This window comes from Pseudophryne corroboree, unplaced genomic scaffold, assembly GCF_028390025.1.
Source record: "Pseudophryne corroboree isolate aPseCor3 unplaced genomic scaffold, aPseCor3.hap2 scaffold_207, whole genome shotgun sequence".
NCBI classification, from domain to species: Eukaryota; Metazoa; Chordata; class Amphibia; order Anura; family Myobatrachidae; genus Pseudophryne; species Pseudophryne corroboree.
In genome coordinates, this window is record NW_026968711.1 from 318,954 (window position 1) to 339,241 (window position 20,288).

Sequence of the window (20,288 nt, forward strand, 5' to 3'; positions counted from 1 at the left end):
CTGCAGGGAGAACACATATTTTCAGATGAACATGGGAGGGCAGAAGGCTGCCTAATACTGAAGCACCCCCAAACAACAAACCAAATGCAACAACTAGTGCAAGCATTCCTGGGGGAAGGCCTGCAGCAGATGGATTTGCATATGGCGATGTCATCCAAGCAGTGGGTCAAAGTTGGCTTCAACCCTCGTCTGCATATGAAAAGAGAAAAGGGGCGTGCAGGGCATGGCGGCCTTTTGCGGCACTTGGATGACCCCTAGTTCGCATTAAACACCTCCACCCTCTGTCGGTGTGGGGCTCATGTTGGCTATGCCCCAGCCCCTGAAGGATTCAAGCTGATTTCTTGCAGCAGCTGGGCACTGTAACAGCTCCAGAGCTGCTCTGTAAGGCAAGTAAAAGGGTGTGGGCCCTGCAGCACTACCTGTAGTTCGCATTGTGCAAGACCCCTAGTTCGCATTAAACACCCCCACCCTCCTTCGGTGTGGGGCTCATGTTGGCCATGCCCCAGCCCCTGAAGCATTCACGCTGATTTCTTGCAGCAGCTGGGCACTGTAACAGCTCAAGAGCTGCTCTGTAAGGCAAGTAAAAGGGTGTGGGCCCTGCAGCACTACCTGTAGTTTGCATTGTGCATTGGAAGGCACAAAGTAAGCAGACGGGAGGAGAAGTCAGGATAGTGCACAAGGGTATAGACGGGAGGGGATCAAGAAAAAAGAAGTGGAAACAGACAGCAAACTAGGCTTCCAATGCACAATGCAAACTACAGGTAGTGCTGCAGGGCCCACACCCTTTTACTTGCCTTACAGAGCAGCTCTGGAGCTGTTTAATCACTCAATTGGATTTTTCTGCCAGCATAATTTTTCTCTTACGTCCTAGAGGATGCTGGGGACTCCGTAAGGACCATGGGGGATAGACGGGCTCCGCAGGAGACATGGGCACTTTAAGAAAGACTTTAGATCTGGGTGTGCACTGGCTCCTCCCTCTATGCCCCTCCTCCAGACCTCAGTTTACTACTGTGCCCAGAGGAGACTGGGTGCTTTTCAGGGAGCTCTCCTGAGTTTCCTGACAGAAAGTATATTTGTTAGATTTTTTTATTTTCAGGGAGCCTGCTGGCAACAGACTCCCTGCATCGAGGGGCGGAGGGGAGAGATGCACACCTACTTCTGTGAGTTGATAGGCTCTGCTTCTTAGGCTACTGTACAGCATTAGCTCCAGAGGGATCGGTACGCAGGTCTCACCCTCGCCGTCCGTCCCAGAGCCGCGCCGCCGTCCCCCTCGCAGAGCCGGAAGATAGAAGCCGGGTGAGTATGAGAAGAAAAGAAGACTTCAGAGGCGGCGGAAGACTTCATGATCTTCACTGAGGTAACGCACAGCAGTAAAGCTGTGCTCCATTGCTCCCATACACCTCACACACGGCAGTCAGTGTAAGGGTGAAGGGCGCAGGGGGGACGCCCTGGGCAGCAATATAGACCTCTCTTTGGCAAAATAAATATATATGCAGCTAGGCACTGTATATATATATAAGAGCCCCCGCCATTTTTTTATGGGGGGGGCTATTTGAGCGGGACAGAAGCCCGTCGCTGAGGGGGTGGGGCTTCTCCCTCAGCACTCCCCAGCGCCATTTTCTCCACAGCACCGCTGAGGGGAAGCTCCATGGACTCTCCCCTGCTTATACCACGGTAGAAAGAGGGTCTTAAAGAAGAGGGGGCACATAATTAGGCGCATATATATATGGAAATACAGCGCTACTGGGTAAACATAAAATGATTGTGTTTTTTTCCTGGGTCATATAGCGCTGGGGTGTGTGCTGGCATACTTTCTCTCTCTGTCTCTCCAAAGGGCCTTGTTGGGGAACTGTCCTCAGATAAGAGGATTCCCTGAGTGTATGGTGTGTCGGTACACGTGTGTCGACATGTCTGAGGTAGAAGGCTCTCCTAGAGAGGAGCAGGAGCAAATTAATGTGGTGTCTCCATCGACAACGCCGACACCTGACTGGATGGATATGTGGAATGTTTTAAGTGCTAATGTAAACTTATTACACAAGAGATTAGACAAAGCTGAAGCTAGGGAACAGTCAGGGAGTCAACCCATGCCTGTCCCTATGTCGCAGGGACCTTCGGGGTCTCAAAAGCGCCCACTATCCCAAATAGTTGACACAGATACCGACACAGATTCTGACTCCAGTGTCGACTACGATGATGCAAAGTTACAACCAAAATTGGCTAAATGTATTCGATATATGATTATTGCAATAAAAGATGTTTTGCACATCACAGAGTCCCCTGTCCCTGACACGAGGGTACACATGTATAAGGGAAAGAAACCTGAGATAACCTTTCCCCCCTCACATGAGTTGAACGAATTATGTGAAAAAGCTTGGGAATCTCCAGACAAAAAGCTGCAGATTCCCAAAAGGATTCTTATGGCGTATCCTTTCCCGCCAATGGACAGGATACGGTGGGAATCCTCCCCTAGGGTGGATAAAGCATTGACACGCTTATCCAAAAAGGTAGCGCTGCCATCCCAGGATACGGCTACCATCAGGGACCCTGCTGACCGCAAGCAGGAGGTTACCCTAAAGTCCATTTACACACATTCTGGTACCTTACTCAGACCGGCAATTGCGTCGGCCGAGGTTGTAGCGCGGTGGCAGCATGGACAGATACCTTATCAGCAGAGATTGAGACCCTAGATAAGGATGCTATGTTATTGACCATAGGGCATATAAAAGATGCTGTCCTATATATGAGAGATGCTCAAAGTGACATTAGTCTACTGGGTTCTAGAATAAACGCTATGTCGATTTCTGCTAGACGAGTCCTATGGACCCGGCAATGGACAGGTGATGCCGACTCAAAAAGGCATATGGAGGTTTTACCTTACAGGTGTGAGGAATTGTTTGGGGAAGGTCTCTCGGACCTTGTCTCCACAGCTACAGCTGGTAAATCAAATTTTTTGCCTTATATTCCCTCACAGCCTAAGAAAGCACCACATTATCAAATGCAGTCCTTTCGATCACAGAGAAACAAGAAAGTACGAGGTGCGTCCTTTCTTGCCAGAGGTAAGGGCAGAGGGAAGAAGCTGCACAACACAGCTAGTTCCCAGGAACAGAAGTCCTCCCCGGCCTCTACAAAATCCACCGCATGACGCTGGGGCTCCGCTAAAGGAGTCCGCCCAGTTGGGGGCACGTCTTCGTGTTTTCAGCCACATCTGGGTTCATTCGCAGGTGGATCCCTAGGCAATAGAAATTGTTTCTCAGGGTTACAAGCTGAAATTCGAAGAGGTGCCTCCTCGCCGGTTTTTCAAATCGGCCCTACCATCTTCTCCCCAGGAAAGGGAGATAGTGTTAAATGCAATTCACAAATTGTATCTTCAACAGGTGGTGGTCAAGGTTCCCCTGCTTCAACAAGGAAAGGGAAATTATTCGACCCTGTTTGTAGTCCCAAAACCGGACGGTTTGGTCAGACCCATATTAAATTTAAAATCCCTGAACCTATACTTGAAAAGGTTCAAGTTCAAGATGGAATCGCTAAGAGCGGTCATCGCCAGCCTAGAAGGGGGGGATTTTATGATATCTCTGGACATAAAGGATGCATACCTTCATGTACTCATTTATCCACCTCATCAGGCGTACCTAAGATTTGCGGTACAGTATTGTCATTACCAATTTCAGATGTTGCCGTTTGGTCTCTCCAGAATTTTCTCCGAGAATTTTCACCAAGGTAATGACGGAAATTATGGTGCTCCTGCGAAAGCAAGGTGTCACAATTATCCCGTACTTGAACGATCTCCTCATAAAAGCGAGATCAAGAGAGCAGTTGCTGAACAGCGTATAACTTTCATTGAAGGTGTTACAGCAAAACGGCTGGATTCTCAATATCCCGAAGTCGCAGTTGGTTCCTACGACTCGTCTGACTTTGCTTGGGCATTATTCTGGATACGGACCAGAAAAGGGTTTATCTTCCGATAGAAAAGGCCCAGGAACTCATGACTCTGGTCAGGAACCTATTGAAACCAAAACAGGTGTCAGTGCATCACTGCACTCGAGTCCTGGGAATGATGGTGGCATCATACGAGGCCATTCCCTTCGGCAGGTTCCATGCGAGGATCTTGCAATGGGACCTACTGGACAAGTGGTCCGGGTCACATCTACAGATTCATCAGTTGATCACCCTGTCCCCCAGGGCCAGGGTATCTCTCCTGTGGTGGCTGCAGAGTGCTCACCTTCTAGAGGGCCGCAGGTTCGGCATTCAGGACTGGATCCTGGTGACCACGAACGCGAGCCTCCGAGGTTGGGGAGCAGCCACACAGGGAAGAAATTTCCAAGGTCTTTGGTCAAGTCAGGAGACTTGTCTTCACATCAACATCCTGGAGCTAAGGGCCATATACAACGCCCTATGTCAAGCGGAGACCTTACTTCGCGACCAACCAGTTCTGATCCAGTCAGACAACGTCACCGCAGTAGTTCATGTAAACCGCCAAGGCGGCACAAGGAGCAGAGTGGCGATGGCGGAAGCCACCAGAATTCTTCGCTGGGCGGAGAATCATGTAAGCGCACTGTCAGCAGTGTTCATTCCGGGAGTGGACAACTGGGAAGCAGACTTCCTCAGCAGACACGACCTACATCCAGGAGAGTGGGGACTCCATCAGGAAGTCTTCGCACAGATTGCAAGTCGGTGGGGACTGTTCCAGATAGACATGATGGCGTCCCGCCTCAACAAAAAGCTACAGAGGTATTGCACCAGGTCAAGAGACCCTCAGGCAGTAGCTGTTTAAACAGCTCTTCATTTTCTGATTTTATGTTTATGCTAACAAATTTGCTCTCTGAAAAGTGTCCACAAAGCCAAGTCTCTGATTAACACCTTTGTAGGAATGGTTTTTCACCTATTACTGAATTAAACTTGCTTCATTGGAAAGGCAGCAAGATGCATCCTCATTTCAATGTCTACTGAAATAATACAGGTTGACACCAGGAAACATAAACGCCACTGCATCCTTGCTGCTTTCGCATGTGGAAGTCTGTTTAATGTGAAAACAAGGTGATATCTAATTAGCACACAGGTAAGGAATTAAGAAAATCTTTATTTAAGGGTGAAGGTGTTTCTCACAAAATCGTTGCCCCAATGCATCATTGAAATTCAAGCTGGAAAGATGATTTTAATATATCACTTGTACATTTTGTATTGCTCTTCTGGTGACAATGTAGTTTGTTTTTGTCAATTACCATTTTAATAATAGGGTAAAGAAAATTAAGTGGATTTTTGAAAGAAAACAATACTGTCAATATACTATTAAAACAAATTAAAATGGTAAAAGTTATTGTACTTTAAGTAAAAATAAAAGAGCAAAAATATCAATCCCAGTTTTGGATTACTTTAATTAACAAAAAAAAATGCATATAGCAGAGGATAGTTTCAATCTGCCTACCTCTGGGTTATGGGCCCAGCATGTTTCCATTGCAGTACTCTGCTGCACATGTAAGTGCAAGAGATCCTGAAGCACTCACTCATCATGGGAAAGTACCAATGTGTTTCTTCGTTGGTTGATGGAAGAAACATCTTACAAAAACTCTCCAGATTATTGACTTTTTAAAGTTTTTCTAGGAAACGTTCTAGATGAATGCTTATTAGCCTTTGTCAGTATGTATGTTTGTAAAGTGTCTCTGTGGCGCAATCGGTTAGTGTGTTTGGTTATTAATCAAAGGGTTGGTGGTTCAATCCCACCCAACGATGTAATTGACCTTGTTATCAGATTTTGGTGATCTTTAAGTAGACAAGTCAAAATTTCAAACCCCCTTCTTATGGTGTAGGGTACCTGGCCTACTCTGATGTAATCAGAGTTAGATTTGAATCAGTGATTTTATAAAAAAACAGCTAGGAAGCACAATTTAGCAGTGGGTTGCAGAGAAAAAGAAATATGCTGGCAGAAAAATCCAATTGCTTTATTTTTATGCTAACTAATTTGTTCTCTGAAAAGTGTCCACAAAGCCAAGTATCTGATTAACATATTTGTAGGGATGGTTTTTCACCTATTACTAAATTAAACTTGCTTCATTGGAAAGGCAGCAAGATGCATCCTCATTTCAATATCTACTGAAATAATACAGGTTGACACCAGGAAACATTAACGCCACTGCATCCTTGCTGCTTTCTCATGTGGAAGTCTGTTTAATGTGAAAACAAGGTGATATCTAATTAGCACACAGGTAAGGAATAAAGAAAATCTTTATTTAAGGGTGAAGATGTTTCTCACAAAATCGTTGCCCCAATGCATCATTGAAATTCAAGCTGGAAAGATGATTTTAATATATCACTTGTACATTTTGTATTGCTCTTCTGGTGACAATGTAGTTTGTTTTTGTCAATTACCATTTTAATAATCGGGTAAAGAAAATTAATTGGATTTTTGAAAGAAAACAACACTGTCAATATACTATTAAAACAAATTAAAATGGTAAAAGTTATTGTACTTTAAGTAAAAATAAAAGCTAAAATATCAATCCCAGTTTTGGATTACTTTAATGAACAAAAAAAAAATGCATATAGCAAAGGATAGTTTCAATCTGCCTACCTCTGGGTTATGGGCCCAGCATGCTTCCATTGCAGTACTCTGCTGCACATGTAAGTGCAAGAGATCCTGAAGCACTCACTCATCATGGGAAAGTACCAATGTGTTTCTTCATTGGTTGCTGGAAGAAACATCTTACAAAAACTCTCCAGATTATTGACTTTTTAAAGTTTTTCTAGGAAACGTTCTAGATGAATGCTTATTAGTCTTTGTCAGTATGTACTTTTTGCAAAGTGTCTCTGTGGCGCAATCGGTTAGTGTGTTCAGCTATTAATCAAAAGGTTGGTGGTTCAATCCCATCCAGGGACGTAATTGACCTTGTCATCAAATTTTGGTAATATTTAAGTAGACAAGTCATATAGCAGAGGATAGTTTCAATCTGCCTACCTCTGGGTTATGGACCCAGCATGCTTCCATTACAGTACTCTGCTGCACATGTAAGTGCAAGAGATCCTGAAGCACTCACTCATCATGCGAAAGTACCAATGTGTTTCTTCATTGGTTGCTGGAAGAAACATCTTACAAAAACTCTCCAGATTATTGACTTTTTAAAGTTTTTCTAGGAATCGTTCTAGATGAATGCTTATTAGCCTTTGTCAGTATGTACTTTTGCAAAGTTTCGCTGTGGCGCAATCAGTTAGTGTGTACGGCTATTAACCAAAAGGTTGGTGGTTCAATCCCACCCAGGGACGTAATTGAACTTGTAATCAGATTTTGTTGATCTTTAAGTAGACAAGTCAAAATTTCGAAAACCCCTGTTATGGTGTAGGGTACCTGGCCTTCTCTGATGTAATCAGAGTTAGATTTGATTCATACTGTTAACTGGGTAGTATATCACAAGTTATACGGTGTGATTGGTGTGGCTGGTATGAATCTTGACCTTGGATTAACAAAAATCCTTTCCTCGAACTGTCTGTCTCCTCTGGGCACAGTTTCTCTAACTGAGGTATGGAGGAGGGGCATAGAGGGAGGAGCCAGTGCACACCCAGATCTAAAGTCTTTCTTAAAGTGCCCATGTCTGCTGCGGAGCCCGTCTATCCCCCATGGTCCTTACGGAGTCCCCATCATCCTCTACGGACTACGAGAAAAAAAAATTACCGGTAGGTTTAAAATGTTATTTTTTTCTCTGCAACCCACTGCTAAATTGTGCTTCCTAGCTGTTTTTTATAAAATCACTTAATTAAATCTAACTCTGATTACGTCAGAGAAGGCCAGGTACCCTACACCATAAGAGGGGGTTTGAAATTTTGACTTGTCTACTTAAAGATCACCAAAATCTGATGACAAGGTCAATTACATCCCTGGGTGGGATTGAACCACCAACCTTTTGGTTAATAGCCCATGTAAGTGCAAGAAATCCTGAAGCACTCACTCATCATGGGAAAGTACCAATGTGTTTCTTACAAAAATTCTCCAGATTATTGACTTTTTAAAGTTTTTCTAGGAAACGTTCTAGATGAATGATTATTAGCCTTTGTCAGTATTGACTTTTGCAAGGTGTCTCTGTGGCGCAATCGGTTAGCATGTTTGGCTATTAACCAAAAGGTTGGTGGTTCAATCCCACCCAGGGATGTAATTGACCTTGTAATCAGATTTTGGTGATCTTTAAGTAGACAAGTCAAAATTTCAAAAACCCCCCTTATGGTGTAGGGTACCTGGCCTTCTCTGATGTAATCAGAGTTAGATTTGATTAAGTGATTTTATAAAAAAACAGCTAGGAAGCACAATTTAGCAGTGGGTTGCAGAGAAAAAAAATATGCTGGCAGAAAAGTCCAATTGAGTGATTAAACAGCTCTTCATTTTCTGATTTTATGTTTATGCTAACAAATTTGCTCTCTGAAAAGTGTCCACAAAGCCAAGTCTCTGATTAACACCTTTGTAGGAATGGTTTTTCACCTATTACTGAAATAAACTTGCTTCATTGGAAAGGCATCAAAGATGCATCCTCATTTCAATGTCTACTGAAATAATACAGGTTGACACCAGGAAACGTCACTGCATCCTTGCTGCTTCCTCACGGGGAAGTCTGTTTAATGTGAAAACAAGGTGATATCTAATCAGCACACAGGTAAGGAATTAAGAAAATCTTTCTTTGTGGGTGAAGATGTTTCTCACAAATTGTTGTCCCAATGCATCATTGAAATTCAAGATGGAAGATGATTTTCATATATCACTTGTACATTTTGCATTGCTCTTCTGGTGACAATGTAGTTTGTTTTTGTCAATTACCATTTCAGTAATAGGGTAAAGAAAATTAAGTGGATTTTTTAAAGAAAACAATGCTGTCAATATACTATTAAAACAAATTAAAATGATAAAAGTTATTGTACTTTAAGTAAAAATAAAAGAGCCAAAATATCAATCCCAGTTTTTGATTACTTTAATTATAAAAAAAAAAAATGCACATAGCAGAGGATAGTTTCGATCAATCGACCTCTGGGTTATGGGCCCAGCATGCTTCCATTGCACTACTCTGCTGCTCATGGAAGTGTAAGAGATCCTGAAGACTAAATTGATTAAAGGCCTAAAAGTACTGGACTATAAGGAAAGACTTACTAGGCTGAATATTTATACACTAGAAAAGAGGTGCCTAAGAGGAGATATTATTAATATCTTCAAATATGTAAAGATACATAACAAAGAGTTATCAGAGGAATTATTTATTAAAAGAACACGTGGTCACTCGCTGCGACTGGAGGAAAGTTCAGAACGCAATGGAGGAAAGGTTTCTTCACTGTTAGGGCAATCAGGATGTGGAATTCCCTGCCAGGGAAGGTGGTAATGGCGGACTCTGTAATTGGATTTAAAAAAGGAATGGATACATTTCTGAATGAAAAAGCTATCCAAGGTTATAATACTTAAAATATCAACATGGTTAATCCGGGGGTAACATGAGTTATAGTAGCTAACTAGTCATAAAACATTATTCAGCAAGTATGTAGAATCATCACAACTTAAAACAGGTTGAACACGATGGGCAATTTGCCTCTATTCAACCTCAAAAACTATGTTACTATATTACTATGTTATTGTAGTATACAGAACACCACAATGCAATGAGCAGTGATAGTGAGCACTGATGAGGATACTAGAACTGACACTGAGCAGCAAGATGCAGCACTGGACTATTAGTAATGTACTGTAGTATGCTGAGCACCACAATGCAGCACAAGACAATGAGCAGTGATACTGAGCACTGATGAGGATACTACTGAGAACTGACACTGAGCAGGAGAGACACACTACTAGTATTACTGAGCAGCAATAAGTAACCACTGATACTGAGCACTGATATTGAGATTTCCACTGAGAGAACATAGCCACGTCCTCTCCGCTCTCTCTTCAATGCACGAGTAAAAATGGCAGCAACGCGCAGCTCTTTATATGGAATCCGAATCTCGCGAGAATCCGACAGCGGGATGATGACATTTTCCCTTGTTCAGGTTTTCCGAGTCAGGCGGGAACAACCGAGCCTGCCTCGGACCAGTGTAAACCACGTGGAGTTCGTGGGGAATTCGGTTCTCGGAGAACCGAACCCGCTCCTCTCTACCTTATACCCATCAATTTTTTTATTTTCAATCTAAGCCCCTGCAGTTTTCTGTAAGCATCTGCTTCGCTATGATGATCAACAAGTCACAAGGGCAAACACTCAGGGTTTGAGGCGTAGATCTTAGGACCAGCTGCTACAAGCATGGCAGAGGTGTCACTATCACTGGTGACACACAGAGAGGTGGCGAGGGAGATTGTAATGCAGTGCGCGCAGATAAGCAGCGCAATGGTAAAAAGGAGGCATGGTTTCATAGGTAGGGGCGTGGCCTGGTGGCCTGAATCTACATTTTGTTGCTCCGGGTGTCCCGGGGGTTGGGGGCTGCACCCGGGGACTAGTGTGTGAGCGGTGCTGGCTCCTGCACAGTGACAGGGCATGGCCACCCAGCATGACGCCTCCCTTCTTGACCATGCTGTAATTGCAGTCGCACTGCAGTTCAGCGTGATCATAAAAAATGGTGTAGGCTCCTGCTGGTGCAGACTGTATGTGCGCGCAGGAAGCCGCCACCATTTTTGTGATCACAGCGGCTGAATGTGATGTCATACAGCCGCTGTGACCACGCCCCCTGTGTCTCCTCCGTTGCAGACCCCATTTTGAAGCCTTGCCCCCGCACCGCTCCATCCCTGACTTGGAAATGGAGTGTTGCTGACCCACCTCTCCCCCCCTTCCCCACCCCGATTGACAGGCAGAGGCGATCACATTCTCTGCGGGGTGCCGCAGAAAATGCAGGCACATGCGTATGCTCTTAGCAATTTTTGCAGTTGGATCGCTTATTGTGATTGCAATCCAACCTGAATCAGGCCCTATTACCTATCACAATGCGCTGCGGGCAGTACAAAATTGGGTTAATATAGGAGAAAAACCCCCAGACCTGTGCTCCTTAACTGTACCTGGTGGCTAGTGGAGCGGCTGCCCAGTAATCAGTGTCCACCGCAGTGCGCACACGGCCCACCCCCTACGGCCTCGCTCCCCTTCATCAGCGGCCTCGTGATCCGGAAGGGTGGTGTGTGTGTGACTGACCTTAGGATGAAACCGGAGCCACCGCTGCAGTGACCCAGCAACCAGGGCACGGGAGTATATAGCGCCGCTGGGAGTGATGAAGCTGCAGTAAAGATGTCTATTAGACCTAGCCTGCTGCAGCCCTTGTAGATTCTCATAAAACAAGTTCTTCTTTTCTTGTCAAAATTAATAGCTAAGAATAGGCTGCCTGAGGCAGGCCCCTGTTAATTGGCCTGCTACTGAAGGCACCAACTACAAACTGAGCTCCCTGTTCATGGAAGCGGGGTTATAGAGGAGAATGCACTGAGCTTCTTGGGAACAGTCAAAAGCTTTGAGCCGGTTGGTGCCTCAGATCAAGATCCTACTCTACACCCCAATGTGAATCCTTGTGGAGTCCAGTGTACCCCACAGAAGAAATTAATGTGTCACACCCATTGGCAGCAACCTTAGAATAGCTGCTGACGGGCACAATTGAGAAAGGAAGGGGGGGGGACATTTGAATCCAGCACATAGATGCAATTCAAATATGTAATTTGTACCTTCCTATTTTAAAATATAATGGATGAACCTCACCCTGTGAGAACAATCTTCATGATCAAGAGATCTAATATGTAAAATAAGTATGAGTTGGGATAGGGCTGGGGAGGGTGGCAGCTCGGGCAGCCCCTCCCCCGTCAAGTTAAGGAGATTCAACTGAGGAAGCACAAGGGAACTCTCGTCTGGGGACAACAACTGCAGGGAGACCACATCTTTTCAGATGAACATGGGATGGCGGAAGGCTGCCTAATACTGAAGCACCATCAAATATCAAACCATATCCAACAACTAGTAACAGCATTCCTGGGGGAAGGTCTGCAGCAGACGGATTTGCATACGGTGATGTCATCCAAGCAGTGGGCCAAAGTTGGCTGGAACCCTCATCTGCATATAAAAAGAGAAAAGGGGCATGCAGGGCATGGCGGCCTTTTGCAGTGCTTGGATGACCCCTAGTTCGCATTAAACACCCCCACCCTCCTTTGGTGTGGGGCTCATGTTGGCCATGCCCCATCCCCTGAAGCATTCATGCTGATTTCTTGCAGCAGCTGGGCACTGTAACAGCTCCAGAGCTGCTCTGTAAGGCAAGTAAAAGGGTGTGGGCCCTGCAGCACCACCTGTAGTTCGCATTGTGCGTTGGAAGGCACAAAGTAAGCAGACGGGAGGAGAAGTCAGGATAGTACACAAGGGCATCCTTTTCTCTTAGTCCGTAGAGGATGCTGGGGTCACATTAAGAACCATGGGGTATAGACGGGATCCGCAAGAGACATGGGCACTTTAAGACTTTCAAAGGGTGTGAACTGGCTCCTCCCTCTATGCCCCTCCTCCAGACTCCAGTTATAGGAACTGTGCCCAGGGAGACGGACATTTCGAGGAAAGGATTTATTGTTAAACTAAGGTGAGCATCTTACCAGCTCACACCTTAAGCATGCCGCAGAACGTGGCATTCAACAGAACACAAGCCAACGGCATGAACAATTGCAGCAAAAAGCTGACCAGAACCGTAACACAACATGTGTATAACCACAAGTAATAACTGCAGACACAGTATGGACTGGGACGGGTGCCCAGCATCCTCTACGTACTAAGAGAAAAGGATTTACCGGTAGGTATTAAAATCCTATTTTCTCATACGACCTAGAGGATGCTGGGGTCACATTAAGAACCATGGGGTTATACCAAAGCTCTTGAACGGGTGGGAGAGTGCGTACGACTCTGCAGCACCGAATGACCCAACTTGAGGTTATCATCAGCCAAGGTATCAAACTTGTAAAACTTAGCAAAAGTGTTTACTAAATAGCTGCTCGGCAAAGTTGCAATGCCGAGACTCCCCGACCAGCTGCCCAGGATGAACCCACCTTTCTAGTAGAATGGGTCTTCACCTAATTCAGTAACGGCAATCCTGCCGTGGAATGAGCATGCTGAATTTTACCACAGATCCAGCGCATAATGGTCTGCATGGAAGCAGGACACCCAATCATGTTGGGAGCATACAGGACAAACAGAGCCTCTGTTTTCCTAATCTGAACCGTTCTGGTGACATAAATTTTCAAAGTTCTGACCACAGCCAGAGACTTTGACTCAACGAAGGTGTCAGTGGCCAAAGGCACCATGTGGAAAGATGAACCACCTTCGGCAGAAATTGTTGACGTGTCCTCAATTCTGCTCTATCTTCATGAAAGATCAAATAAAGGCTCTTGTGATACTGCATGGTTTGTACTGTTTTCCATGTGCTCCCAGATCTTTCAAGCAAGTAGCATGGTCAAGAAAGTTCTGTTTGAAAAGAAACAAACATTTACTGTCATTGTTATGCAAATAAACTTACATTAAAGCTAACAAGAAAGCACACTCGTTCTGTCTTTAAACTGATAAAAGAAACCCCAATAATATGGGGCATGCAAAAATTGAGATAAAACTCAGTTTTGCTCCTCTCCACGGAAATCTTTAATAAAAGGCGAAATATTTGTTAGTTCTGAAGAGAAACCAGAGCATGACCAAGATTCCACCTGTCGCCTGAGTGCCATGCCAGCAGTTCTCATTCAGCTCAAAGTGAGCACCCAATTTGAATGAAAGAAAGCAGATTTCTCACCAGGCTTCCCCTTGCTATAAACATGGTTTGTACTCTTTTCCATGTGCTCCCAGATCTTTCAAACAATTAGTGTGGTCAAGAAAGTTCTGTTTGAAAAGAAACAAACATTTACTGTCATTTCTATGCAAATGAGCTTACATTAAAGCACACTCGTTCTATCTTTAAACCAATAAAATAAAACCCCAATAAGATGGGGCATGCAAAAATTGAGATAAAACTCAGTTTTGCTCCTCTCCACGGAAATCTTTAGTAAAAGGCGAAAGATTTGTTCGTTCTGAAGAGAAACCACAGCATGACCAAGATTCTACCTGTCGCCTGAGTGCCATGCCAGCAGTCCTCATTCAGCTCAAAGTGAGCACCCAATTTGAAAGAAAGAAAGCAGATTTCTCACCAGGCTTCCCCTTGCTATAAACATGGTTTGTACTCTTTTCCATGTGCTCCCAGATCTTTCAAGCAATTAGTATAGTCAAGAAAGTTCTGTTTGAAAAGAAACAAACATTTACTGTCATTTCTACGCAAATGAGCTTACATTAAAGCACACTCGTTCTATCTTTAAACTGATAAAAGAAACCCCAATAAGACGGGGCATGCAAAAATTGAGATAAAACTCAGTTTTGCTCCTCTCCACGGAAATCTTTAGTAAAAGGCAAAAGATTTGTTCGTTCTGAAGAACTAGCACAAGGGAACTCTCAAAAGAAGAACAAGGCTCTGAAACAAAGAAATCTGACTTTTACCAGAGCTGACCAGAGGAAAACACAAACACAGTCCCCCACTACCACAAATAAAGCAGTCGAGTTTCCCACATTTGGGGAAATCACAGGGGTCAGCATACCCAGAATGCAATGAATGAACCTCACCCTGGGAGAATAATCTTCATGACCATGGTATCTCCTATGCAAAATAAGTATGATTTGGGATAGAGCTGGGGAGGGCCGCTGCTCAGGCACATCTCTGTCAAGTTAAGGAGATTCAACTGAGGCAGCACAAGGGAACTCTCATCTGGGGACAACAACTGCAGGGAGAACACATATTTTCAGATGAACATGGGAGGGCAGAAGGCTGCCTAATACTGAAGCACCCCCAAACAACAAACCAAATGCAACAACTAGTGCAAGCATTCCTGGGGGAAGGCCTGCCGCAGATGGATTTGCATATGGTGATGTCATCCAAGCAGTGGGTCAAAGTTGGCTTCAACCCTCGTCTGCATATGAAAACAGAAAAGGGGCGTGCAGGGCATGGTGGCCTTTTGCGGCGCTTGTCTGACCCCTAGTTTGCATTAAACACCTCCACCCTCCTTCGGTGTGGGGCTCATGTTGGCTATGCCCCAGCCCCTGAAGCATTCAAGCTGATTTTTCTCCCAAACGATAGACACTAGAATGAAAATTTTAAAGCCTCCTGTTAGTGCTTCATCTACACGTTATAGCCCTGAATTTTCCAATACCTATCTCTTTGCAAAAGAGAGATATCGGCAAGGAAAAGCTGTATTGTACCTTTGCATTTTTCTCCCAAACGAAAGACACTAGAATGAAAATTTTAAAGCCTCCTGTTAGTGCTTCATCTACACGTTATAGCCCTGAATTTTCCAATGCCTAGCTCTTTGCAAAAGAGAGATATTGGCAAGGAAAAGCTGTATTGTACCTTTGCATTTTTCTCCCAAACGAAAGACACTAGAATGAAAATTTTAAAGTCTACTGTTAGAGCTTCATCTACACGTTATAGCCCTGAATTTTCCAATGCCTAGCTCTTTGCAAAAGAGAGATATCGGCAAGGAAAAGCTGTATTGTACCTTTGCATTTTTCTCCCAAACGAAAGACACTAGAATGAAAATTTTAAAGCCTCCTGTTAGTGCTTCATATACACGTTATAGCCCTGAATTTTCCAATGCCTATCTCTTTGCAAAAGAGAGATATCGACAAGGAAAAGCTGTATTGTACCTTTGCATTTTTCTCCCAAACGAAGGACATTAGAATGAAAATTTTAAAGCCTCCTATTAGTGCTACATCTACACGTTATAGCCCTGAATTTTCCAATGCCTAGCTCTTTGCAAAAGAGAGATATCGGCAAGGAAAAGCTGTATTGTACCTTTGCATTTTTCTCCCAAACGAAAGACACTAGAATGAAAATTTTAAAGCCTCCTGTTAGTGCTTCATCTACACGTTATAGCCCTGAATTTTCCAATGCCTATCTCTTTGCAAAAGAGAGATATCGGCAAGGAAAAGCTGTATTGTACCTTTGCATTTTTCTCCCAAACGAAGGACACTAGAATGAAAATTTTAAAGCCTCCTATTAGTGCTTCATCTACACGTTATAGCCCTGAATTTTCCAATGCCTATCTCTTTGCAAAAGAGAGATATCGGCAAGGAAAAGCTGTATTGTACCTTTGCATTTTTCTCCCAAACGAAGGACACTAGAATGAAAATTTTAAAGCCTCCTGTTAGTGCTTCATCTATACGTTATAGCCCTGAATTTTCAAATGCCTATCTCTTTGCAAAAGAGAGATATCGGCAAGGAAAAGCTGTATTGTACCTTTGCATTTTTCTCCCAAACGAAAGACACTAGAATGAAAATTTTAAAGCCTCCTGTTAGTGCTTCATCTACACGTTATAGCCCTGAATTTTCCAATGCCTATCTCTTTGCAAAAGAGAGATATCGGCAAGGAAAAGCTGTATTGTACCTTTGCATTTTTCTCCCAAACGAAGGACACTAGAATGAAAATGTAAAAGCCTCCTGTTAGTGCTTCATCTACACGGTATAGCCCTGAATTTTCCAATGCCTAGCTCTTTGCAAAAGAGAGATATTGGCAAGGAAAAGCTGTATTGTACCTTTGCATTTTTCTCCCAAACGAAGGACACTAGAATGAAAATTTTAAAGCCTCCTGTTAGTGCTTCATCTACACGTTATAGCCCTGAATTTTCCAATGCCTATCTCTTTGCAAAAGAGAGATATCGGCAAGGAAAAACTGTATTGTACCTTTGCATTTTTCTCCCAAACGAAAGACACTAGAATGAAAATTTTAAAGCCTCCTGTTAGTGCTTCATCTACACGTTATAGCCCTGAATTTTCCAATGCCTAGCTCTTTGCAAAAGAGAGATATCGGCAAGGAAAAGCTGTATTGTACCTTTGCATTTTTCTCCCAAACGAAGGACACTAGAATGAAAATGTAAAAGCCTCCTGTTAGTGCTTCATCTACACGGTATAGCCCTGAATTTTCCAATGCCTAGCTCTTTGCAAAAGAGAGATATTGGCAAGGAAAAGCTGTATTGTACCTTTGCATTTTTCTCCCAAACGAAGGACACTAGAATGAAAATTTTAAAGCCTCCTGTTAGTGCTTCATCTACACGTTATAGCCCTGAATTTTCCAATGCCTATCTCTTTGCAAAAGAGAGATATCGGCAAGGAAAAACTGTATTGTACCTTTGCATTTTTCTCCCAAACGAAAGACACTAGAATGAAAATTTTAAAGCCTCCTGTTAGTGCTTCATCTACACGTTATAGCCCTGAATTTTCCAATGCCTAGCTCTTTGCAAAATCGAGATATTGGCAAGGAAAAGCTGTATTGTACCTTTGCATTTTTCTCCCAAACGAAAGACACTAGAATGAAAATTTTAAAGCCTCCTGTTAGTGCTTCATCTACACGTTATAGCCCTGAATTTTCCAATGCCTAGCTCTTTGCAAAAGAGAGATATCGGCAAGGAAAAGCTGTATTGTACCTTTGCATTTTTCTCCCAAACGAAAGACACTAGAATGAAAATTTTAAAGCCTCCTGTTAGTGCTTCATCTACACGTTATAGCCCTGAATTTGTCCAATGCCTATCTCTTTGCAAAAGAGAGATATCGGCAAGGAAAAGCTGTATTGTACCTTTGCATTTTTCTCCCAAACGAAGGACACTAGAATGAAAATTTTAAAGCCTCCTGTTAGTGCTTCATCTACACGTTATAGCCCTGAATTTTCCAATGCCTATCTCTTTGCAAAAGAGAGATATCGGCAAGGAAAAGCTGTATTGTACCTTTGCATTTTTCTCCCAAACGAAAGACACTAGAATGAAAATTTTAAAGCCTCCTGTTAGTGCTTCATCTACATGTTATAGCCCTGAATTTTCCAATGCCTATCTCTTTGCAAAAGAGAGATATCGGCAAGGAAAAGCTGTATTGTACCTTTGCATTTTTCTCCCAAACGAAGGACATTAGAATGAAAATTTTAAAGCCTCCTATTAGTGCTTCATCTACACGTTATAGCCCTGAATTTTCCAATGCCTATCTCTTTGCAAAAGAGAGATATCGGCAAGGAAAAGCTGCATTGTACTTTTGCATTTTTCTCCCAAACGAAAGACACTAGAATGAAATTTTTAAAGCCTACTGTTAGTGCTTCATCTACACGTTATAGCCCTGCATTTTCCAATGCCTATCTCTTTGCAAAAGAGAGATATCGGCAAGGAAAAGCTGCATTGTACTTTTGCATTTTTCTCCCAAACGAAAGACACTAGAATGAAAATTTTAAAGCCTCCTGTTAGTGCTTCATCTACACGTTATAGCCCTGAATTTTCCAATGCCTAGCTCTTTGCAAAAGAGAGATATTGGCAAGGAAAAGCTGTATTGTACCTTTGCATTTTTCTCCCAAACGAAAGACACTAGAATGAAAATTTTAAAGCCTCCTGTTAGTGCTTCATCTACACGTTATAGCCCTGAATTTTCCAATGCCTATCTCTTTTCAAAAGAGAGATATCGGCAAGGAAAAACTGTATTGTACCTTTGCATTTTTCTCCCAAACGAAGGACACTAGAATGAAAATTTAAAAGCCTCCTGTTAGTGCTTCATCTACACGTTATAGCCCTGCATTTTCCAATGCCTATCTCTTTGCAAAAGAGAGATATCGGCAAGGAAAAGCAGCATTGTACCTTTGCATTTTTCTCCCAAACGAAAGACACTAGAATGAAAATTGTAAAGCCTCCTGTTAGTGCTTCATCTACACGTTATAGCCCTGCATTTTCCAATGCCTAGCTCTTTGCAAAAGAGAGATATTGGCAAGGAAAAGCTGTATTGTACCTTTGCATTTTTCTCCCAAACGAAAGACACTAGAATGAAAATTTTAAAGCCTCCTGTTAGTGCTTCATCTACATGTTATAGCCCTGCATTTTCCAATGCCTATCTCTTTGCAAAAGAGAGATATCGGCAAGGAAAAGCAGCATTGTACTTTTGCATTTTTCTCCCAAACGAAAGACACTAGAATGAAAATTTTAAAGCCTCCTATTAGTGCTTCATCTACACGTTATAGCCCTGAATTTTCCAATGCCTAGCTCTTTGCAAAAGAGAGATATCGGCAAGGAAAAGCTGTATTGTACCTTTGCATTTTTCTCCCAAACGAAAGACACTAGAATGAAAATTTTAAAGCCTCCTGTTAGTGCTTCATCTACACGTTATAGCCCTGAATTTTCCAATGCCTATCTCTTTGCAAAAGAGAGATATCGGCAAGGAAAAGCTGTATTGTACCTTTGCATGTTTCTCCCAAACGAAGGACACTAGAATGAAAATTTTAAAGCCTCCTATTAGTGCTTCATCTACACGTTATAGCCCTGAATTTTCCAATGCCTATCTCTTTGCAAAAGAGAGATATCGGCAAGGAAAAGCTGTATTGTACCTTTGCATTTTTCTCCCAAACGAAGGACACTAGAATGAAAATTTTAAAGCCTCCTTTTAGTGCTTCATCTACACGTTATAGCCCTGAATTTTCCAATGCCTATCTCTTAGCAAAAGAGAGATATCGGCAAGGAAAAGCTGCATTGTACTTTTACATTTTTCTCCCAAACGAAAGACACTAGAATGAAAATTTTAAAGCCTCCTGTTAGTGCTTCATCTACACGTTATAGCCCTGCATTTTCCAATGCCTATCTCTTTGCAAAAGAGAGATATCGGCAAGGAAAAGCTGCATTGTACTTTTACATTTTTCTCCCAAACGAAAGACACTAGAATGAAAATTTTAAAGCCTCCTTTTAGTGCTTCATCTACACGTAATAGCCCTGAATTTTCCAATGCCTATCTCTTTGCAAAAGAGAGATATCGGCAAGGAAATGCTGTATTGTACCTTTGCATTTTTCTCCCAAACGAAAGACACTAGAATGAAAATTTTAAAGCCTCCTGTTAGTGCTTCATCTACACGTTATAGCCCTGAATTTTCCAATGCCTAGCTCTTTGCAAAAGAGAGATATTGGCAAGGAAAAGCTGTATTGTACCTTTGCATTTTTCTCCCAAACGAAGGACACTAGAATGAAAATTTTAAAGCCTCCTGTTAGTGCTTCATCTACACGTTATAGCCCTGAATTTTCCAATGCCTATCTCTTTGCAAAAGAGAGATATCGGCAAGGAAAAGCAGCATTGTACTTTTGCATTTTTCTCCCAAACGAAAGACACTAGAATGAAAATTTTAAAGCCTCCTGTTAGTGCTTTATCTACACGTTATAGCCCTGAATTTTCCAATGCCTAGCTCTTTGCAAAAGAGAGATATTGGCAAGGAAAAGCTGTATTGTACCTTTGCATTTTTCTCCCAAACGAAAGACACTAGA

At 42.9% G+C, this 20,288-nt stretch overlaps 4 non-coding genes across 4 annotated transcripts; all 4 read right to left on the reverse strand.

The window, feature by feature from the left end:
- Positions 1-13,518: 13,518 nt before the first annotated feature.
- LOC135006039 (U5 spliceosomal RNA) lies at positions 13,519-13,634 on the reverse strand. Its single transcript, XR_010206497.1, has one exon. It is a non-coding gene; the product is annotated as a U5 spliceosomal RNA (small nuclear RNA).
- Positions 13,635-13,909: 275 nt separating this feature from the next.
- Positions 13,910-14,025, reverse strand: LOC135006023 (U5 spliceosomal RNA). Its single transcript, XR_010206482.1, has one exon. It is a non-coding gene; the product is annotated as a U5 spliceosomal RNA (small nuclear RNA).
- A 274-nt stretch (positions 14,026-14,299) lies between these two features.
- LOC135006049 (U5 spliceosomal RNA) lies at positions 14,300-14,416 on the reverse strand. Its single transcript, XR_010206507.1, has one exon. It is a non-coding gene; the product is annotated as a U5 spliceosomal RNA (small nuclear RNA).
- Positions 14,417-14,475: 59 nt separating this feature from the next.
- On the reverse strand, positions 14,476-14,639 carry LOC135005670 (U1 spliceosomal RNA). Its single transcript, XR_010206199.1, has one exon. It is a non-coding gene; the product is annotated as a U1 spliceosomal RNA (small nuclear RNA).
- Between the last annotated feature and the right edge of the window lie 5,649 nt (positions 14,640-20,288).